Raw genomic sequence first — 24,771 nt, 5'->3', positions numbered from 1 at the left:
TATTAGTAAATAATTCTTCTAGTAATAAAGTACATGACACTTACACTAAGTTTAATTCCAAACAAAAATATAATCAGAACGTTTCTTCTAAGAAAAGTGTTCCTTCGGCTGCTGCCTTGAACACTTCTATAAAAATATATTGTGTATTTTGTGACTCCTCAGATCATACAAGCTTGGGTTGTAAAAGGTATACAGACCAAGAGAAACGTTTTAAATTAAAGAAGGGAGGACGCTGTTACAAGTGTTACTTAATATCACACCGGTCTTCTAACTGTAAAAGTAAATTAACCCCATATTCGAAATGTGGTAATAAATTTCACAATGAACTGTTCTGTAATAAATCAGAAAAACATGAAAGTCCTGAAAATATTAAGACAAATAAATCCACGACCTTAGTATCTTGCGTTTCTGAACAGAAAAATAAAACTATTTCTACATTACTCCAAACTTGTATTGTATGTGTCTCTGGTGGTGAAAACAGAATCCATGCAAAGGTTTTGTGTGATAGTGGTTCAGAAAAATGCTTTATAAAAAGAAATTTAGTAAGAAAATTAAATTTAAAGCCTATTAGAAAAGAAAATTTATTGGTATATTCATTTGGCGGACGAAAACCACAAGAATCATCATTTGACATAGTTTCTCTTGAATTACAAAATGTTTCGCAAACAAACAATTCCATAAATATTGAAGCCTTGGTAGCTGAAAAAATAACTGGCTCTACAGTCAAAATTCCCAAGGAAACTTCCAGACAAAGGTTTGATTCAACGCTTGGAAATGAGAGGATTTAATCCTGCTGATACAGGGCATGAACGAGAAATAACTATTTTATTAGGGTCAGACTTTTTATGGCAAATTCAATTAGGTATTGTAGGAAAAATTGGAAAACATTTATACGTTGCAGAAACTATTTTCGGACATACTATTCAGGGGCAGATAGAATCAAAAATAGAAAAATAAATTGTTGTAGTGTATCTGTTGAGAGTGAAAATGATAAACTGAAGAAATTTTGGGATTTAGAAGTCAGGGGTATTGTTGAGAATAACGAAAAGAATTCTACTGATATAGAAATTATAAATGACTTTCAACATAATTTAAAATTTAAAAATGGCCGTTATGAGGCAAAGTTACTATGGAGCAAATCTCACGATTTATTGAGAAACAATCTTGAAGTGGCTAAAAGAAGATTTGCTAGTCTAGAAAATAAATTTAAGTGTAATGAAATGTTATTTAAAGAATACAACAATATTCTCAGGGAACAAGAACATTTAGGAATTGTAGAAGTATGCCCTGAAAACAGCTCGACACTTAATTCTTATTATATGCCTCACCATCCTGTAATTAGACAACAAAACAACAACAAAAGTACGCATCGTTTACGATGCTTCTTCAAAATCAAATAATGCTCTTTCTCTCAATGACTGTCTTCACCCAGGACCAAATCTAAATCCAAATGTTTTGGACGTTATTTTGAAATTCCGCAAAAATAGGATCGCCTTTTCGACAGATATCGAAAAGACATTCCTTCAAATAGCAATCGCAGAAGAAGACAGAGATTATCTGAGATTTCTTTATTTTAAAAACCTTGATAGAAAAGAGAGAGTAATTTCTTACAAAATGACAAGATCAACCTTTGGTGTAACTTGTAGTCCTTTCATCCTTGCCTGCACAATAAAACATCACATTGATAAGTACAAGAATTCTAACTCTAAGATTTTTGAAATGCTTAACTCAAATCTTTACGTGGATGACCTATTTTCTGGAGCGACAACTGTTGAAGAAGCGCTTAATCTATCAAATGAATCTGTTAAAATTCTTGCTGAAGGAGGTCTAAATCTAAGAAAATTCGAAACCAATTCCCTAGAGCTTAGGCAGAAATGGCTTGAGGAAAAGTTAATCTCTCTCAATAGTGACACTCCATGTACATCCTTAAAGGTACTAGGTTTAATATGGAATAATGATGAAGATGTCTTAGGACTAGAATTAACACCCTTACTGTCCTGTATAAACACTGACTGTACCAAATGTAAGTATTAAAAATAGCAGCCAAAATTTTTGACCCATCTGGATTTATCGCACCCTTTGTAATTCGAATTAAATGTTTATTGCAACAGCTATGGCTTCAAGGGGTACCTTGGGATGAGCTCTTTTCTAGAGAACTTGAAAATGACTGGAAAATATGGCTCTCTGAAATAAAAGAACTTAAAATGTTGAAAATTCCCAGATATTATTTTCATGTACCAAATTTAGACAGGGACACAGTTCAGTTACACATTTTTAGTGACGCTAATCCGAATGCGTATGGCTCAGTCGCATACTTGAGATACAGAACTGATGAAGATAAAATTGAAACTACATTTGTTTTGGCAAAATCACGTGTTGCACCATTAAAGAAATTAACGCTTCCCCGCCTTGAATTGATGGGATTTGGAAAACATTTATACGTTGCAGAAACTTGGTGGGTGCTAGGGTTGCCAACTACCTGAAAAATATTCTACATATTTCAAATGTCATTTTATGGTCAGATTCGGAAATAGTTCTACTTCTTCTTTGGATTAAAAGTACAGCTAAAAGATGGAAACCTTTCATTGCTAATAGAATTTAAGAAATGCATGAAATTTCAAATCCTTGTTCATGGAGACATTGCGAAGGAAAACTCAACCCTGCAGATCTAATAACAAAAGGTTGTTCTGCAAAAGAACTGATAAATTCTTCGAAATGGTGGCATGGCCCTGCATTTCTTTCGTTACCTGAAAGTCAATGGCCAAAACCCAAACTATCAACGTCAAAATTACATGATGTATCAGAAGAATCTCGAAAATCGGAAGCTATCCTAGCGTGTTTGATCAAAAGAGACGAAACTGAAAAAGTTCCACTCATGAATTTGACGAAACTTAGTTCCTTGAAAAAACTTTATCGTGTGACTGCTTGGATTTTCAGATTTATATCAAATTTAAAGGGAAAAAGGGAAAATAGAAAATTTGTAGAAATTTCAGCGGAAGAAATCAGTAAATCTGAAACCTTTTTGTTAAAACAAGCTCAAGAAGATAGTTTCCCTGAAGTTATAGAGTGTCTAAGAGAAAACAAGCATATTCCAAAGGATTCAAAATTGTTTGAATTAAATCCCATATTATCAGATGAAGGTCTACTTTTGGTACGAGGTCGGTTGTGAAGGTCAAACCTACTATTTAACAACAAACATCCAATAGTAATCCCTTCAAAACATAAATTAAGTGAATTAGTAGTACGAGACGCTCATGAAAAGGTTTATCATGCGGGAGTATCTAATACTCTAGTGCATATACGTGAAACATTCTAGCTCTTAAGAGGAAAACAATATGTCAAATCAATCCTGAGTAAATGCATAATATGCAAAAAAAAATAACGTACGTCCTGGACAACAAGTCACTGCACCTCTTCCAGCGGATAGAGTTAATGAATCTCCACCTTTCGCAATTTGTGGACTCGATTTTGCAGGTCCCTTGTATGTAAAAGAAAATAATAGCAAATACTACATTTTATTGTTTACTTGCGCCACTACAAGAGCTATTCACCTGGAGCTCGTAAAAGGCATGAGCACTGAAGAATTTTTACTTGCGTTCCGCAGGTTCGTATCCCGAAGAAGTCTGTATTCCACTGTGTACTCGGACAATGCTAGAACATTTAAAAGAGCCGAACTTGAATTAAAGCAAATGTGGAAAGTGATTAACCACCCTGAAGTTAAAAAATTTTATGCTTCGCATGGAATCGCATGGAAATACATTGTGGAACGTGCTGCCTGATGGGGCGGTTTTTATGAACGTTTAGTTCGCAGTGTAAAAACTAGTTTAAGAAAGAACATTGGGAAATCATCTTTGACTCAAAGTGAATTAGAAACACTTTTGCTTGAAATAGAAGCGATGATAAACTCGCGTCCATTAACATATGTCTTTTCTGATCTTGAAGAGCCCTCCGCACTTACTCCAGCCCACCTGTTGATTGGTAAACGACTCTTGAGTTTGCCAGCTGTAAGGAGGAATGACTTGAATTTACCAGGTTCCAGAGAAGTAATGTTAAAACGTTTCCGTACACGAGAAAATCTAATAAACCACTTTTGGAACAGATAGAAAAAAGAATATCTCCTGTGCTTGAGATCTGCTCATAATACCTGTCAGAAGAAACCATCTGCATTCAACGTAAATGATATAGTGCTTGTTCATGATGAAAACTTACCTAGAAGCTAGTGGAAATTAGGAAGAATAACCAAAACTTTTATTGGTAGAGATGGAATGATCAGATCATGTGAAGTGAAAACTGGTAATTCGGTAATCAAACGTCCAGTGCAGCTATTGTACAATTTAAAAACTGATAATATGAGTAATTGCAATAATCAGTGACTGGTCAAAAAATAGACTGAATGACTGATAAACTGATGATAGACAAAACAAAATATTCTTTCCTAATGTTTTCATTTATTCATTTTATTATTTTCCTTGGTTTAATGATTTGTGGTGATCTTGAGAAATGTTAATTTAAATGTTTTGTTTTTTCTATAGTTTCAGAAAAAAAATTTTCTTGGTATTAAGAAATGATTGATATAATGTGACCTGTATATGTAAGTAATTTTTATTTGTTTCTTATTGTTATAGTAATATTGTAATGGTTAGTTAAATTTGTGATGAACCTATTGTTCATCGGGGGGGGGGGGAGTTTGTTGAAATTATTTCTTTTTCCCTCCGATGGATTCAGTTTTTCTTTTATTATTTATCGTCTGTCGCCGACTAGGTCACGTGACTGGCGGCAGAGAAAGAATGTAATAACTCTTTTAGTTAAGCTTGAGTGCGACGCTTGAAATGATCTGTTCTTGGCCGCATAGCGGTAATCAACAATTATAATAATTGTTCTTGATAAACTAATCTTGGCCCTATGATGGGAAAATTTATATTATATGTATATTTTGTGCTTTCAATAATGTAAATAATGTACATCTCATTAAATAAGCTCTTCATTAAATATTTCTGTGTTTCAACTGGAAGTTCTTATTTTCAAGTTGAGTCTTTACGTGAAAATGGTATATTGACTCTTGATTATACTAGTATATTCTTGACTAATTTGATGCTCTCCCAACTCGTGAAAAATAGAATCGTGAATTCGTGAGCATAAACGTGACAAGTTTTTATACACTTGACGATGTTCCACCAAATGTGAGACGCAACATGTGATTCCAGCATGATGGGGCCCCTGTTCATTTTGGACTGGATGTTCGTAGCTATTGAAGCAGATTATTCCCGCATCGATTGATTAGGCGTGGTGGACCAGTTTCCTGGACCTCACGCTCACCGGATTTATTGAGCATTGATTTCTTTTTGTGGGAAGCCATCAAAGGTGTCGTGTATCACGATCCTGTTTTGTCTGAAATGGATATCGTGGCAAGTCTCGTGTTTCAAACTATTTCAAGATCTATAAATCGACATCAATCACTTTAAAATGTAACTTATAATATGTACAATATTTACAGATCATTAATCAAACATGGTGGTTCAGTTGACAAACAAATCTCTATTCTTTCATAATCGAAAATCGAAATCTTTTAAATAGGAACCGAAGTGTTCCTAATCAAATAGTGTGCGAAGTTTCAAACATCCATTTCTCGAGCTGCCGACGGAGAGTCTATGGAAATTCAGAAGGCACGTCGCGTCGCGTTAACAAGCAACGCTAGAGCCGTCTATCAATTAATCAAAACAATTTCCCCACACTCCCCACCTGAACTCTGTCAAGAGTTCACATTAATCTAACAACAATCAAATTTATATCAATAAGTATTTTAACATATAATTATAAAACAAGTGATAAGTATATTAAATGAATAGAAAATATATTCAAACTATAATCACTAAACAAAATTCTAAAAAAAGGTATGTTATCATGAAATATAATTTGACACTACTTCAGTAAATCTAAACTATTTTTAATCTAATCATATGAAATTAAATTAGCAAAATAAATAATTGCATAAAACATATTCAATCTATTCATATTATTAAACGATAATTTTTTTTTTAAGTTCCAAAGGATATAATAATTGAACTGGTTGTTTTATTATTGTTCCATCAGCAGTTTTTAGTTCACAAGAACGAACTTTGTTGTTACGACCACGAAAAACGTTTATCACTCTGTCACAGTTCCACAAAAGTTTACACTTGTTGTTACCTTCGATTAATACAAGATCATCAACTTTTAGATCATCATAAACGTTAGGATTTTTTAATTGATGAGCTGCTCGAAGATCCATCAAATATTGTTTTTTCCATTTAGTCCACAATTGCCTAAACAATAAATCTTGATAAATCTTTCTTTTGGTCAGAGAGGACTTGGTACAGAAATCTTTAACAATGGAATTAAAGTTAATAGGTCATGTAGAATCCTTGTTTCTAAAAATCAAAAAATTGACTGGCTTCAGTGGCAACGTTCCTTTTGCTCATTGTATACATATGTCAAAGGACGAGAATTCAAAACAGCTTCCACTTGTGCTAAAACTGTTGACAATTCTTCAAACGTTAGTAAAGCTTTACCGAGAATTTTTCTTAAGCACTTTTTTACTGATTTTACTAATCTCTCGTAGAAGCCTCCCCACCAAGCCCCTCGTTCTATTATAAACTTCCAACTGATTCTTTCATTCGACAGAAAATATTGGAATTTCTCATTCGGCAATAGTTTACAGAAATGTTCGAGTTCCTTTTTCCCCTTTTTAAAAGTTTTCGCGTTGTCCGAATAAATTACTCGACAATTGCCTCTCCTAGATGTGAATCTTTTGAATGCCATCAAGAAAGAATCTGTAGAGAGATTCAGTACAAGTTCCAAATGTATGGCTCTAGTGATAGCGCATGTAAATAATGTTACATAGGCTTTTTGGCTTCCTTCGATGTTTTTTACGTAAATCGGTCCAGCAAAATCGATGCCAGACACGTAGAATGGTGATGTCTCATTGATTCTGTCTTCTGGAAGTTGAGAAGTGGTCCGCTCAGCAGACTTCAATGAATGTCTTTTACAAATGAGACACTTGTTTATTATTTTCTTGACAAACTGACGTTCTTTTGGGATCCAAAAGCAACTTCGAATTTCAGCTAAGGTCATTGCTACTCCTCCATGCATCATTTTAACATGTGTACTTTCTACAATCAAATTCGTTAGTCAGGAGTCTCTTAAAAGAATTGCCGGATGTTTTTCTTCATGTGGCAAACTAGAATGTTCTAATCTTCCACCCCCTCTCAGTATTTCGTTCTGGTCTAAAAATGGGTTAAAAAGATATAAAGATGATTTCTTTTCGACGACTCTCTTCAGAGACTCGATTTCTTTGGGATAAAACCGTTCTTGTTCAGATCGAATCCAATAATTTTCGGCATCTATTATTTCTTCAGTCGTTAATGGACCTGTCAGATGGTTTGTTTTCCTAATTTTTTCCAATGAATCACTTCATCCAACCAGTTATTCTCAAAAATTTTCTTAAATTACTATATTTTAAGATGTCTATTACCCTTTCTTTAACTGCCGTGCACACAAATTCATAAATATCATTAATGTTCTTGCGGTATTCTAATTCTTCTTCAGTGACAGGTTTCTCTTCATTCTGTCGAGGCCACAATTCAGATGACATTCTAAGCCATTCTGGTCCTTGAAACCAGATAGGATTGTTTTTCAACTCATGAAGTTTAGCTCCTCTCGAAGCCAAATCAGCGGGATTACATTTACCGGGGCAATAATGCCAATTTTCTAGGGATGTTAACTTTTGCATTTCCTGAATCCGATTTTTAACAAAAAGCTTAAATTTCTTTGCACAGTCTTTTATCCAGAAAAGTGTGATTTTCGAATCAGTCAAAAAAAAAAAAAAAAAAAAAAAATAACAAGAACGTTGTAATTTCAAAACTTTAGTGATGCTAGTGCCCAGTTTGGCTGATAAAAGAGCTTCCATTAGTTCCAATCTAGGTAAGGTGAGCGGTTTTAAAGGCGCTACTCTAGTCTTTAAAGCAACAAAAACCGTAAATATTTGTTCATTGCTAGAAATTATACGCAGATACGCTACTGTACAATACGCCTTTTTGCTAGCGTCAGAAAAACAGTGTAGTTCAATCCTTTCCACATCACTATTACCGATTGCAGAAAAATAATATCGTGGAATACCGATTTCGTCTAAATTGGAAACTTCTTTGCACCATGTTTTCCAAACAGAACATAAATTTTCTGGTAGTTCATCATCCCAATCTAAAGCAAGTGTCCAAATTTGCTGCAATATGATTTTGACTCTAAGTACAAATGGTGATTATAGACCTACAGGATCAAAAATTCGTCCTATTGCTTGTAGGATATAACGTTTAGTATTAACTTGTTTTGATAGAAATGTTATCAAATTTTTTACATCAAAGTAAATTATGTCACTTTGGTTGTCCCAAGCGACTCCTAACACTTTCAATGGAGGATTTCTAGGTTCCGAAACATGAGGAGATTCCTCGGATTCAATGCCTTCTTTAATCCATAATTCGCGCAGTTCTTGAGAATTGGTGTGCCATTTATGTAGAATCATACTAGCATCTCTAAAAATGGTGACGCATTCTAAACTGGTATTGAAAGCAACTTCAACGTTTTGGTGTCCTCCAGTGATGTCATCTACATAAATGTGATCATTTAGAAATTCGCAATTGGCAGGGTAGGTTTTCTCATATTGTTTCAAATGGTGTTTAATGGTTGCAGCCAGTAAAAACGGACTACTATTTACGCCAAATAACACACGTGTGAACCGATAAGTTATAAAATTTTGTGGATCACCGAATGGGTTTTAGTAAACAGAAAACGCGTTACATCTCTGTCCTTCTCATGTAACGGGTGGCCATAATTAAACTAACAGTGCTCACAGTGTTCTGTAGCGCGATCTATTTGCGAGAATGACGCCACATTTTGTAGGAAGATTAAACAAGACGGGGGACGAAGGATTCCGCGAAAAACCAAATTAGTTCCAAAAATCACCGCTAGGGGAATATTTGGCGCGGTGTAATAGAAAATAGAGTGTTAACAAATGCAAATCAATACGGAAATTACCTTTTATTTTGCATTCAAATGAGGTTCAATGTGGCTGCGTTGTTGTGGACCACATATTGCATTCTGTGCACAGTATGCACAACAGCAGAAAGTAACATGTCTGCAGGAATCTCCTGTACAGTCCCTGATATGTTATCCTTCAACGTAGCCAGGTCCTGGACCACTCCTTTATAGACCTTGGACTTAAGGTAACCCCATAGTCAGAAGTCGCATGGGATAAGATCAGGCTACCGAGGTTGCCATGCAGTTGGAAAGTAGCGGCTAATGACTCTTTCTGTTGTGAATTTCTGTCGTAGCCTCTGTTGCAGCCGTGCAACAACGTATTGAGGGACTCCATCTTGCATGAAAATGATTTCCCCCAGGCATTGTCTTTGCTGAAGTGCCGGAATGACAAAGCTGTTCAACATGTGGCGATATTTCTCTCCGGTAACAGAACAGGTTTCCGGTCCTGTCGGGGTAATGTTCTCATAGAAGAATGGACCTACGATAAATTCCGCTGTGAACCCACACCAAACAGTTACCTTTGTAAAGGAATTGCTGTGATTGCATGTGGTGGTTTGTCATCCCAAATTCGGCAGTTCTGGGTATTCACGGTTCCATTCAGGTAAAAGTGGGCATCATTTTCCCATAAGATTTTCCACGGCCAAGCATCATCCACCTCCATTCTGGCAAGAAAGGTGAGAGTAAAAGTCAATCTCTTATCATGGTCAAGGTACAGTAACTGCTGTACACGGCTGATCTTGTACGGATAGAATTTGGTAATCTTTCGTAAGATTTTCAATACCGTACTGTAAGGCATATCCATATTCCGAGCTACTCCACGAGCGCTAGAGGTGGCAGCAATATTGTCTGGTCCTCTGTCGACAATCGCCGTGGCAACTGCTTCGATTGTATCCTGTGGTACAGGTTTTCGTGCCTGACTGAACCTTTAGAGAACCTGTTTTCTCTCAAACGTCGCAACCATTGCATTTAGCCCATGAACTGACACAGGACCGTTACCTTTACGCATTTTTTTGTGCGTTCTAAAAGCACGAAGAGCGTCTGACACGTTGCACTGGTTGAGGTAAAAGAATTTGACCAGTAACGCACGCTCGACTAAAGAAGGAGACATTGCACATAAACTTTCAATCCGATTGATTCGAAACGTAACACATTGCCTTTTAAAACCCAAACAGCGAATGGATGTAACGTGAAATTTGAATAAAGAACTTCTTCTTCTGCTCAGCGTGCGTGATATTGCAGATCACGAGACTTTATCGGTGTTTATGTAGATTTTACGCTTATTTAAAAGTGTTGCCATATTGCACTTGAACTAAATCAGAAAATGTGCATAATAAAAGGTAATTTTATTCCGTATTAATTTGCATTTGTTAACACTCTATTTTATATTACACAGCGCCAAATAATCCCCTAGCGGTGACGTTTGTTAATTAGTTTTTTCGCGGAATCCTTCGTCCCCCGTCTTGTTTTATCTTCCTACAAAATGTGGCGTCATTCTCGAAAATAGATCGCGCTACAGAACACTGTGAGCACTGTCAGTTTAATTATGGCCACCCGGTACTTCTGTCTGAAGAAAAGCCTGCTTTATGTCACTTGTAAATGCTACAGGATGAAGCCTGAAGGCCAACAGAAGTTCAAAGATGTCAGGATACAAATTTGGACCAATATTCAAGCAGTCATTTAACGAGATTTCACCAGGTCCATGTTAAGACGCGTCGAATACGATACGTAGTTTACTAGTAGTTCGATCACTACGAACGATTTCTCTGTGAGGCAAATAAAATGTGATTTGAGATTCACTATCAACAGTGTCTGGAACTGGTTCAATGATGTTTTGTTGTAAATAATCTTGTAGAACTATTTGGTACGAATAAAAGAGTTCAGGGTTATTCTGAAATCGCTTTACAAGTTTCTCAAATCGTTTCAGCGCAATCGCTTTATTGTCATGTAACTCATATATTCTATCAGATTTCCATGGCAGCCTAACCTTGTAACGAGAGTTTTTGTATAAAATTTCCGATTCGAATTTTTCCATTATGGTATTGTCTAATGGGTCGGATGATTCATTTTCAGGTTTTATACCTAAACTTTGAAGCTCCTAAAATTTCTTTATCTGATCAGATATTATATCTTCCTCAACTATGATATTAAAGGCTGTGGACGTGTGTGCTGTACCTTTAGTGTAACCTAGCAGAGACCAACCGAATAACGTTTCAGCAGCTACTAAATGTTTGTTCATACGCTTAAGTTTCCCAGTCACTACATCATAATAATGATTAGCTCCCATCAAAAGAATAATTTTTTTCTTTGCAATCCCAAGAATCTGCGAGTTGTAAACCTTCTAACTGTTTGCCTAAAATGTGTCTATCAAGATTAGGAGGTGGTAAATCAGCACTTGAAATTTGTTCAGTCACGAGAGCTTGAATTTCGATTTTCAAATTCGGTGTTTCCGTGTTCTGTAATTTTATCTTAACAACGTCAAATATTTTTCTAATGGGTGTTTTATTTCCAAACGTAAATACCGAAAGAGTCTCTGTTCGAATAACAGGAAGCTTCAATTTATCCGCGATTTCGTTGCTTAGGAAGGAACGCATACTGCCTAAATCCAGTAGAGCTCTAATTAAAACCGACTGTGTACTCGTTCGAAGTGTTACGCAGCAGGTTTGAAGCGAAATAGTTTTAATTTTGCTGCGTGAGAATGCTGAAAGAACATGTGAATCTTCTATACTTTTATTTTTTTCATTTCGTTCTTTCTCAGCGCGAAAGCATATTGAACGGTTATGTCAACCTTTGCACTTGGAGCAGACGAGATCGCTTCGACATTGCTTTTCGCGGTGGTTTGATTTCAGGCAAAGGTAACATTTGGCGTGTTTACGTAATAAATTTCTCTTCTCATCAACTGTCAGTGATTCACAGTCTTCAGTAACATGTTTGGATGTATTACAAAACAGACACCAATTAGTAGTTTTGTTTTCTTTAACCGGCACCAGCAGCTGCTGAGTGGAATGAACGATATTCCCTTTCCCACCCTTCTCTTTATAAACACAGGAAGTGCTTTCTGATTTATGAGTGGAGAGCAAAAGATGGCTTCTCTCGCAACTTTCCAATTCTGAACGAACAAACTGCAATAATTCGTCAACATTAAAAAAAGATGACGAAACCGTTTTAGGATTTAATTCTAAAGTTATATCAGACGGCAGAGTTTTCATTATGGCTGGAATCAACATATAACTGTATCTATCCGGTCTGACTTCTAATGATTTCAAGCTGCGTATTTGAGTTTCTATAGTGTCACAAAGTTTGCGAAGTTTTAAAGTGTCACTGGATTTGGTTACTGGGATAAGATTCAGGAGTTTTTGCATGTGTGAGTTTATAATTATATCTTTCCTGCCAAACCTGTTTTTAAGTATTTCGACAACTTCATCGTAATTTGGTTCTGAAATGCAAAAACCTTCTATCGCGTTTTCAGCGTTGCCGCATAAGTACGATTTTAAATAATTAAATTTTTCGATCTTTGTTAAAGATTCATTATCGTGGATTGCTACCTTGAAAGAGTTCCAAAAACTTGTCCACTGGGTATAATCTCCATAGAATTTAGCGATGGTTAATTTTGGCAGACGCGTACATTTATTGCTTTCGATTTTAGAATTAGTTTTTTTAAGAGAGTTTTCATTATCCGAATTTGTTACTTTACGTAATTCTTTCAATTTTTTATTTGCTCTGAATTGCCATAACTGAGTTTTCTCTTCGTATTCGATACAAGATAGAATTTCTGTTTCAAACTCTTCTGCCTCTGATTTCAAGTCACGCTCTATCTGAGCATCTAATTCACTCAGAGTTTTAGATTTCGTGATTAATTGGTTTAAACTTTCTTCTAATTTATTTGTATCAATTTCTTCTTTATTAATTTCCAATTCGATTTTTTTTAGAATCTTACACACGGTGGTCCTAATAACTTTTCTTTTCGATTTTAATTTAGCAACAGACTCTTCCGCCATAGTTACTCTACAAGTTAGAAAATTTAGTCTTACCTTTTGCTGACTTCGCACACTTGCAATGTGCTAAATCCAGTTCTTTCCCGGCCGATGCACCAGCTGTTTCAATATATTCTAAGATCTATAAATCGAAATCAATCACTTTAAAATGTAACTTTTAATATGTACAATATTTACAGATAATTAATCAAACATGGTGGTTCAGTTGACAAACAAATCTCTATTCTTTCATAATCGAAAATCGAAATCTTTTAAATAGGAACCGAAGTGTTCCTAATCAAATAGTGTGCGAAGTTTCAAACATCCATTTCTCGAGCTGCCGACGGAGAGTCTATGGAAATTCAGAAGGCACGTCGCGTCGCGTTAACAAGCAACGCTAGAGCCGTCTATCAATTAATCAAAACAATTTCCACACACTCCCCACCTGAACTCTGTCAAGAGTTCACATTAATCTAACAACAATCAAATTTATATCAATAAGTATTTTAACATATAATTATAAAACAAGTGATAAGTATATTAAATGAATAGAAAATATATTCAAACTATAATCACTAAACAAAATTCTAAAAAAAGGTATGTTATCATGAAATATAATTTGACACTACTTCAGTAAATCTAAACTATTTTTAATCTAATCATATGAAATTAAATTAGCAAAATAAATAATTGCATAAAACATATTCAATCTATTCATATTATTAAACGATAATTTTTTTTTTAAGTTCCAAAGGATATAATAATTGAACTGGTTGTTTTATTATTGTTCCATCAGCAGTTTTTAGTTCACAAGAACGAACTTTGTTGTTACGACCACGAAAAACGTTTATCACTCTGTCACAGTTCCACAAAAGTTTACACTTGTTGTTACCTTCGATTAATACAAGATCATCAACTTTTAGATCATCATAAACGTTAGGATTTTTTAATTGATGAGCTGCTCGAAGATCCATCAAATATTGTTTTTTCCATTTAGTCCACAATTGCCTAAACAATAAATCTTGATAAATCTTTCTTTTGGTCAGAGAGGACTTGGTACAGAAATCTTTAACAATGGAATTAAAGTTAATAGGTCATGTAGAATCCTTGTTTCCAAAAATCAAAAAATTGACTGGCTTCAGTGGCAACGTTCCTTTTGCTCATTGTATACATATGTCAAAGGACGAGAATTCAAAACAGCTTCCACTTGTGCTAAAACTGTTGACAATTCTTCAAACGTTAGTAAAGCTTAACCGAGAATTTTTCTTAAGCACTTTTTTACTGATTTTACTAATCTCTCGTAGAAGCCTCCCCACCAAGCCCCTCGTTCTATTATAAACTTCCAACTGATTCTTTCATTCGACAGAAAATATTGGAATTTCTCATTCGGCAATAGTTTACAGAAATGTTCGAGTTCCTTTTTCCCCTTTTTAAAAGTTTTCGCGTTGTCCGAATAAATTACTCGACAATTGCCTCTCCTAGATGTGAATCTTTTGAATGCCATCAAGAAAGAATCTGTAGAGAGATTCAGTACAAGTTCCAAATGTATGGCTCTAGTGATAGCGCATGTAAATAATGTTACATAGGCTTTTTGGCTTCCTTCGATGTTTTTTACGTAAATCGGTCCAGCAAAATCGATGCCAGACACGTAGAATGGTGATGTCTCATTGATTCTGTCTTCTGGAAGTTGAGAAGTGGTCCGCTCAGCAGACTTCAATGAATGTCTTTTACAAATGAGACACTTGTTTATTATTTTCTTGACAAACTGACGTTCTTTTGGGATCCAAAAGCAACTTCGAATTTCAGCTAAGGTCATTGCTACTCCTCCATGCATCATTTTAACATGTGTACTTTCTACAATCAAATTCGTTAGTCAGGAGTCTCTTAAAAGAATTGCCGGATGTTTTTCCTCATGTGACAAACTAGAATGTTCTAATCTTCCACCCCCTCTCAGTATTTCGTTCTGGTCTAAAAATGGGTTAAAAAGATATAAAGATGATTTCTTTTCGACGACTCTCTTCAGAGACTCGATTTCTTTGGGATAAAACCGTTCTTGTTCAGATCGAATCCAATAATTTTCGGCATCTATTATTTCTTCAGTCGTTAATGGACCTGTCAGATGGTTTGTTTTCCTAATTTTTTCCAATGAATCACTTCATCCAACCAGTTATTCTCAAAAATTTTCTTAAATTACTATATTTTAAGATGTCTATTACCCTTTCTTTAACTGCCGTGCACACAAATTCATAAATATCATTAATGTTCTTGCGGTATTCTAATTCTTCTTCAGTGACAGGTTTCTCTTCATTCTGTCGAGGCCACAATTCAGATGACATTCTAAGCCATTCTGGTCCTTGAAACCAGATAGGATTGTTTTTCAACTCATGAAGTTTAGCTCCTCTCGAAGCCAAATCAGCGGGATTACATTTACCGGGGCAATAATGCCAATTTTCTAGGGATGTTAACTTTTGCATTTCCTGAATCCGATTTTTAACAAAAAGCTTAAATTTCTTTGCACAGTCTTTTATCCAGAAAAGTGTGATTTTCGAATCAGTCAAAAAAAAAAAAAAAAAAAAAAAAAAAAAAAAAAAAAAAAAAACCAAGAACGTTGTAATTTCAAAACTTTAGTGATGCTAGTGCCCAGTTTGGCTGATAAAAGAGCTTCCATTAGTTCCAATCTAGGTAAGGTGAGCGGTTTTGAAGGCGCTACTCTAGTCTTTAAAGCAACAAAAACCGTAAATATTTGTTCATTGCTAGAAATTATACGCAGATACGCTACTGTACAATACGCCTTTTTGCTAGCGTCAGAAAAACAGTGTAGTTCAATCCTTTCCACATCACTATTACCGATTGCAGAAAAATAATATCGTGGAATACCGATTTCGTCTAAATTGGAAACTTCTTTGCACCATGTTTTCCAAACAGAACATAAATTTTCTGGTAGTTCATCATCCCAATCTAAAGCAAGTGTCCAAATTTGCTGCAATATGATTTTGACTCTAAGTACAAATGGTGATTATAGACCTACAGGATCAAAAATTCGTCCTATTGCTTGTAGGATATAACGTTTAGTATTAACTTGTTTTGATAGAAATGTTATCAAATTTTTTACATCAAAGTAAATTATGTCACTTTGGTTGTCCCAAGCAACTCCTAACACTTTCAATGGAGGATTTCTAGGTTCCGAAACATGAGGAGATTCCTCGGATTCAATGCCTTCTTTAATCCATAATTCGCGCAGTTCTTGAGAATTGGTGTGCCATTTATGTAGAATCATACTAGCATCTCTAAAAATGGTGACGCATTCTAAACTGGTATTGAAAGCAACTTCAACGTTTTGGTGTCCTCCAGTGATGTCATCTACATAAATGTGATCATTTAGAAATTCGCAATTGGCAGGGTAGGTTTTCTCATATTGTTTCAAATGGTGTTTAATGGTTGCAGCCAGTAAAAACGGACTACTATTTACGCCAAATAACACACGTGTGAACCGATAAGTTATAAAATTTTGTGGATCACCGAATGGGTTTTAGTAAACAGAAAACGCGTTACATCTCTGTCCTTCTCATGTAACGGGTGGCCATAATTAAACTAACAGTGCTCACAGTGTTCTGTAGCGCGATCTATTTGCGAGAATGACGCCACATTTTGTAGGAAGATTAAACAAGACGGGGGACGAAGGATTCCGCGAAAAACCAAATTAGTTCCAAAAATCACCGCTAGGGGAATATTTGGCGCGGTGTAATAGAAAATAGAGTGTTAACAAATGCAAATCAATACGGAAATTACCTTTTATTTTGCATTCAAATGAGGTTCAATGTGGCTGCGTTGTTGTGGACCACATATTGCATTCTGTGCACAGTATGCACAACAGCAGAAAGTAACATGTCTGCAGGAATCTCCTGTACAGTCCCTGATATGTTATCCTTCAACGTAGCCAGGTCCTGGACCACTCCTTTATAGACCTTGGACTTAAGGTAACCCCATAGTCAGAAGTCGCATGGGATAAGATCAGGCTACCGAGGTTGCCATGCAGTTGGAAAGTAGCGGCTAATGACTCTTTCTGTTGTGAATTTCTGTCGTAGCCTCTGTTGCAGCCGTGCAACAACGTGTTGAGGGACTCCATCTTGCATGAAAATGATTTCCCCCAGGCATTGTCTTTGCTGAAGTGCCGGAATGACAAAGCTGTTCAACATGTGGCGATATTTCTCTCCGGTAACAGAACAGGTTTCCGGTCCTGTCGGGGTAATGTTCTCATAGAAGAATGGACCTACGATAAATTCCGCTGTGAACCCACACCAAACAGTTACCTTTGTAAAGGAATTGCTGTGATTGCATGTGGTGGTTTGTCATCCCAAATTCGGCAGTTCTGGGTATTCACGGTTCCATTCAGGTAAAAGTGGGCATCATTTTCCCATAAGATTTTCCACGGCCAAGCATCATCCACCTCCATTCTGGCAAGAAAGGTGAGAGTAAAAGTCAATCTCTTATCATGGTCAAGGTACAGTAACTGCTGTACACGGCTGATCTTGTACGGATAGAATTTGGTAATCTTTCGTAAGATTTTCAATACCGTACTGTAAGGCATATCCATATTCCGAGCTACTCCACGAGCGCTAGAGGTGGCAGCAATATTGTCTGGTCCTCTGTCGACAATCGCCGTGGCAACTGCTTCGATTGTATCCTGTGGTACAGGTTTTCGTGCCTGACTGAACCTTTAGAGAACCTGTTTTCTCTCAAACGTCGCAACCATTGCATTTAGCCCATGAACTGACACAGGACCGTTACCTTTACGCATTTTTTTGTGCGTTCTAAAAGCACGAAGAGCGTCTGACACGTTGCACTGGTTGAGGTAAAAGAATTTGACCAGTAACGCACGCTCGACTAAAGAAGGAGACATTGCACATAAACTTTCAATCCGATTGATTCGAAACGTAACACATTGCCTTTTAAAACCCAAACAGCGAATGGATGTAACGTGAAATTTGAATAAAGAACTTCTTCTTCTGCTCAGCGTGCGTGATATTGCAGATCACGAGACTTTATCGGTGTTTATGTAGATTTTACGCTTATTTAAAAGTGTTGCCATATTGCACTTGAACTAAATCAGAAAATGTGCATAATAAAAGGTAATTTTATTCCGTATTAATTTGCATTTGTTAACACTCTATTTTATATTACACAGCGCCAAATAATCCCCTAGCGGTGACGTTTGTTAATTAGTTTTTTCGCGGAATCCTTCGTCCCCCGTCTTGTTTTATCTTCCTACAAAATGTGGCGTCATTCTCGAAAATAGATCGCGCTACAGAACATTGTGAGCACTGTCAGTTTAATTATGGCCACCCGGTACTTCTGTCTGAAGAAAAGCCTGCTTTATGTCACTTGTAAATGCTACAGGATGAAGCCTGAAGGCCAACAGAAGTTCAAAGATGTCAGGATACAAATTTGGACCAATATTCAAGCAGTCATTTAACGAGATTTCACCAGGTCCATGTTAAGACGCGTCGAATACGATACGTAGTTTACTAGTAGTTCGATCACTACGAACGATTTCTCTGTGAGGCAAATAAAATGTGATTTGAGATTCACTATCAACAGTGTCTGGAACTGGTTCAATGATGTTTTGTTGTAAATAATCTTGTAGAACTATTTGGTACGAATAAAAGAGTTCAGGGTTATTCTGAAATCGCTTTACAAGTTTCTCAAATCGTTTCAGCGCAATCGCTTTATTGTCATGTAACTCATATATTCTATCAGATTTCCATGGCAGCCTAACCTTGTAACGAGAGTTTTTGTATAAAATTTCCGATTCGAATTTTTCCATTATGGTATTGTCTAATGGGTCGGATGATTCATTTTCAGGTTTTATACCTAAACTTTGAAGCTCCTAAAATTTCTTTATCTGATCAGATATTATATCTTCCTCAACTATGATATTAAAGGCTGTGGACGTGTGTGCTGTACCTTTAGTGTAACCTAGCAGAGACCAACCGAATAACGTTTCAGCAGCTACTAAATGTTTGTTCATACGCTTAAGTTTCCCAGTCACTACATCATAATAATGATTAGCTCCCATCAAAAGAATAATTTTTTTCTTTGCAATCCCAAGAATCTGCGAGTTGTAAACCTTCTAACTGTTTGCCTAAAATGTGTCTATCAAGATTAGGAGGTGGTAAATCAGCACTTGAAATTTGTTCAGTCACGAGAGCTTGAATTTCGATTTTCAAATTCGGTGTTTCCGTGTTCTGTAATTTTATCTTAACAACGTCAAATATTTTTCTAATGGGTGTTTTATTTCCAAACGTAAATACCGAAAGAGTCTCTGTTCGAACAACAGGAAGCTTCAATTTATCCGCGATTTCGTTGCTTAGGAAGGAACGCATACTGCCTAAATCCAGTAGAGCTCTAATTAAAACCGACTGTGTACTCGTTCGAAGTGTTACGCAGCAGGTTTGAAGCGAAATAGTTTTAATTTTGCTGCGTGAGAATGCTGAAAGAACATGTGAATCTTCTATACTTTTATTTTTTTCATTTCGTTCTTTCTCAGCGCGAAAGCATATTGAACGGTTATGTCAACCTTTGCACTTGGAGCAGACGAGATCGCTTCGACATTGCTTTTCGCGGTGGTTTGATTTCAGGCAAAGGTAACATTTGGCGTGTTTACGTAATAAATTTCTCTTCTCATCAACTGTCAGTGATTCACAGTCTTCAGTAACATGTTTGGATGTATTACAAAACAGACACCAATTAGTAGTTTTGTTTTCTTTAACCGGCACCAGCAGCTGCTGAGTGGAATGAACGATATTCCCTTTCCCACCCTTCTCTTTATAAACACAGGAAGTGCTTTCTGATTTATGAGTGGAGAGCAAAAGATGGCTTCTCTCGCAACTTTCCAATTCTGAACGAACAAACTGCAATAATTCGTCAACATTAAAAAAAGATGACGAAACCGTTTTAGGATTTAATTCTAAAGTTATATCAGACGGCAGAGTTTTCATTATGGCTGGAATCAACATATAACTGTATCTATCCGGTCTGACTTCTAATGATTTCAAGCTGCGTATTTGAGTTTCTATAGTGTCACAAAGTTTGCGAAGTTTTAAAGTGTCACTGGATTTGGTTACTGGGATAAGATTCAGGAGTTTTTGCATGTGTGAGTTTATAATTATATCTTTCCTGCCAAACCTGTTTTTAAGTATTTCGACAACTTCATCGTAATTTGGTTCTGAAATGCAAAAACCTTCTATCGCGTTTTCAGCGTTGCCGCATAAGTACGATTTTAAATAATTAAATTTTTCGATCTTTGTTAAAGATTCATTATCGTGGATTGCTACCTTGAAAGAGTTCCAAAAACTTGTCCACTGGGTATAATCTCCATAGAATTTAGCGATGGTTAATTTTGGCAGACGCGTACATTTATTGCTTTCGATTTTAGAATTAGTTTTTTTAAGAGAGTTTTCATTATCCGAATTTGTTACTTTACGTAATTCTTTCAATTTTTTATTTGCTCTGAATTGCCATAACTGAGTTTTCTCTTCGTATTCGATACAAGATAGAATTTCTGTTTCAAACTCTTCTGCCTCTGATTTCAAGTCACGCTCTATCTGAGCATCTAATTCACTCAGAGTTTTAGATTTCGTGATTAATTGGTTTAAACTTTCTTCTAATTTATTTGTATCAATTTCTTCTTTATTAATTTCCAATTCGATTTTTTTTAGAATCTTACACACGGTGGTCCTAATAACTTTTCTTTTCGATTTTAATTTAGCAACAGACTCTTCCGCCATAGTTACTCTACAAGTTAGAAAATTTAGTCTTACCTTTTGCTGACTTCGCACACTTGCAATGTGCTAAATCCAGTTCTTTCCCGGCCGATGCACCAGCTGTTTCAATATATTCTAAGATCTATAAATCGAAATCAATCACTTTAAAATGTAACTTTTAATATGTACAATATTTACAGATAATTAATCAAACATGGTGGTTCAGTTGACAAACAAATCTCTATTCTTTCATAATCGAAAATCGAAATCTTTTAAATAGGAACCGAAGTGTTCCTAATCAAATAGTGTGCGAAGTTTCAAACATCCATTTCTCGAGCTGCCGACGGAGAGTCTATGGAAATTCAGAAGGCACGTCGCGTCGCGTTAACAAGCAACGCTAGAGCCGTCTATCAATTAATCAAAACAATTTCCACACACTCCCCACCTGAACTCTGTCAAGAGTTCACATTAATCTAACAACAATCAAATTTATATCAATAAGTATTTTAACATATAATTATAAAACAAGTGATAAGTATATTAAATGAATAGAAAATATATTCAAACTATAATCACTAAACAAAATTCTAAAAAAAGGTATGTTATCATGAAATATAATTTGACACTACTTCAGTAAATCTAAACTATTTTTAATCTAATCATATGAAATTAAATTAGCAAAATAAATAATTGCATAAAACATATTCAATCTATTCATATTATTAAACGATAATTTTTTTTTTAAGTTCCAAAGGATATAATAATTGAACTGGTTGTTTTATTATTGTTCCATCAGCAGTTTTTAGTTCACAAGAACGAACTTTGTTGTTACGACCACGAAAAACGTTTATCACTCTGTCACAGTTCCACAAAAGTTTACACTTGTTGTTACCTTCGATTAATACAAGATCATCAACTTTTAGATCATCATAAACGTTAGGATTTTTTAATTGATGAGCTGCTCGAAGATCCATCAAATATTGTTTTTTCCATTTAGTCCACAATTGCCTAAACAATAAATCTTGATAAATCTTTCTTTTGGTCAGAGAGGACTTGGTACAGAAATCTTTAACAATGGAATTAAAGTTAATAGGTCATGTAGAATCCTTGTTTCCAAAAATCAAAAAATTGACTGGCTTCAGTGGCAACGTTCCTTTTGCTCATTGTATACATATGTCAAAGGACGAGAATTCAAAACAGCTTCCACTTGTGCTAAAACTGTTGACAATTCTTCAAACGTTAGTAAAGCTTTACCGAGAATTTTTCTTAAGCACTTTTTTACTGATTTTACTAATCTCTCGTAGAAGCCTCCCCACCAAGCCCCTCGTTCTATTATAAACTTCCAACTGATTCTTTCATTCGACAGAAAATATTGGAATTTCTCATTCGGTAATAGTTTACAGAAATGTTCGAGTTCCTTTTTCCCCTTTTTAAAAGTTTTCGCGTTGTCCGAATAAATTACTCGACAATTGCCTCTCCTAGATGTGAATCTTTTGAATGCCATCAAGAAAGAATCTGTAGAGAGATTCAGTACAAGTTCCAAATGTATGGCTCTAGTGATAGCGCATGTAAATAATGTTACATAGGCTTTTTGGCTTCCTTCGATGTTTTTTACGTAAATCGGTCCAGCAAAATCGATGCCAGACACGTAGAATGGTGATGTCTCATTGATTCTGTCTTCTGGAAGTTGAGAAGTGGTCCGCTCAGCAGACTTCAATGAATGTCTTTTACAAATGAGACACTTGTTTATTATTTTCTTGACAAACTGACGTTCTTTTGGGATCCAAAAGCAACTTCGAATTTCAGCTAAGGTCATTGCTACTCCTCCATGCATCATTTTAACATGTGTACTTTCTACAATCAAATTCGTTAGTCAGGAGTCTCTTAAAAGAATTGCCGGATGTTTTTCCTCATGTGACAAACTAGAATGTTCTAATCTTCCACCCCCTCTCAGTATTTCGTTCTGGTCTAAAAATGGGTTAAAAAGATATAAAGATGATTTCTTTTCGACGACTCTCTTCAGAGACTCGATTTCTTTGGGATAAAACCGTTCTTGTTCAGATCGAATCCAATAATTTTCGGCATCTATTATTTCTTCAGTCGTTAATGGACCTGTCAGATGGTTTGTTTTCCTAATTTTTTCCAATGAATCACTTCATCCAACCAGTTATTCTCAAAAATTTTCTTAAATTACTATATTTTAAGATGTCTATTACCCTTTCTTTAACTGCCGTGCACACAAATTCATAAATATCATTAATGTTCTTGCGGTATTCTAATTCTTCTTCAGTGACAGGTTTCTCTTCATTCTGTCGAGGCCACAATTCAGATGACATTCTAAGCCATTCTGGTCCTTGAAACCAGATAGGATTGTTTTTCAACTCATGAAGTTTAGCTCCTCTCGAAGCCAAATCAGCGGGATTACATTTACCGGGGCAATAATGCCAATTTTCTAGGGATGTTAACTTTTGCATTTCCTGAATCCGATTTTTAACAAAAAGCTTAAATTTCTTTGCACAGTCTTTTATCCAGAAAAGTGTGATTTTCGAATCAGTCAAAAAAAAAAAAAAAAAAAAAAAAAAAAAAAAACCAAGAACGTTGTAATTTCAAAACTTTAGTGATGCTAGTGCCCAGTTTGGCTGATAAAAGAGCTTCCATTAGTTCCAATCTAGGTAAGGTGAGCGGTTTTGAAGGCGCTACTCTAGTCTTTAAAGCAACAAAAACCGTAAATATTTGTTCATTGCTAGAAATTATACGCAGATACGCTACTGTACAATACGCCTTTTTGCTAGCGTCAGAAAAACAGTGTAGTTCAATCCTTTCCACATCACTATTACCGATTGCAGAAAAATAATATCGTGGAATACCGATTTCGTCTAAATTGGAAACTTCTTTGCACCATGTTTTCCAAACAGAACATAAATTTTCTGGTAGTTCATCATCCCAATCTAAAGCAAGTGTCCAAATTTGCTGCAATATGATTTTGACTCTAAGTACAAATGGTGATTATAGACCTACAGGATCAAAAATTCGTCCTATTGCTTGTAGGATATAACGTTTAGTATTAACTTGTTTTGATAGAAATGTTATCAAATTTTTTACATCAAAGTAAATTATGTCACTTTGGTTGTCCCAAGCGACTCCTAACACTTTCAATGGAGGATTTCTAGGTTCCGAAACATGAGGAGATTCCTCGGATTCAATGCCTTCTTTAATCCATAATTCGCGCAGTTCTTGAGAATTGGTGTGCCATTTATGTAGAATCATACTAGCATCTCTAAAAATGGTGACGCATTCTAAACTGGTATTGAAAGCAACTTCAACGTTTTGGTGTCCTCCAGTGATGTCATCTACATAAATGTGATCATTTAGAAATTCGCAATTGGCAGGGTAGGTTTTCTCATATTGTTTCAAATGGTGTTTAATGGTTGCAGCCAGTAAAAACGGACTACTATTTACGCCAAATAACACACGTGTGAACCGATAAGTTATAAAATTTTGTGGATCACCGAATGGGTTTTAGTAAACAGAAAACGCGTTACATCTCTGTCCTTCTCATGTAACGGGTGGCCATAATTAAACTAACAGTGCTCACAGTGTTCTGTAGCGCGATCTATTTGCGAGAATGACGCCACATTTTGTAGGAAGATTAAACAAGACGGGGGACGAAGGATTCCGCGAAAAACCAAATTAGTTCCAAAAATCACCGCTAGGGGAATATTTGGCGCGGTGTAATAGAAAATAGAGTGTTAACAAATGCAAATCAATACGGAAATTACCTTTTATTTTGCATTCAAATGAGGTTCAATGTGGCTGCGTTGTTGTGGACCACATATTGCATTCTGTGCACAGTATGCACAACAGCAGAAAGTAACATGTCTGCAGGAATCTCCTGTACAGTCCCTGATATGTTATCCTTCAACGTAGCCAGGTCCTGGACCACTCCTTTATAGACCTTGGACTTAAGG

This window comes from Stegodyphus dumicola, chromosome 5, assembly GCF_044657685.1.
Source record: "Stegodyphus dumicola isolate Sdum_Otavi_A_Nest chromosome 5, ASM4465768v1".
Taxonomy (NCBI): Eukaryota; Metazoa; Arthropoda; class Arachnida; order Araneae; family Eresidae; genus Stegodyphus; species Stegodyphus dumicola.
This window is presented reverse-complemented; position numbering follows the sequence as displayed.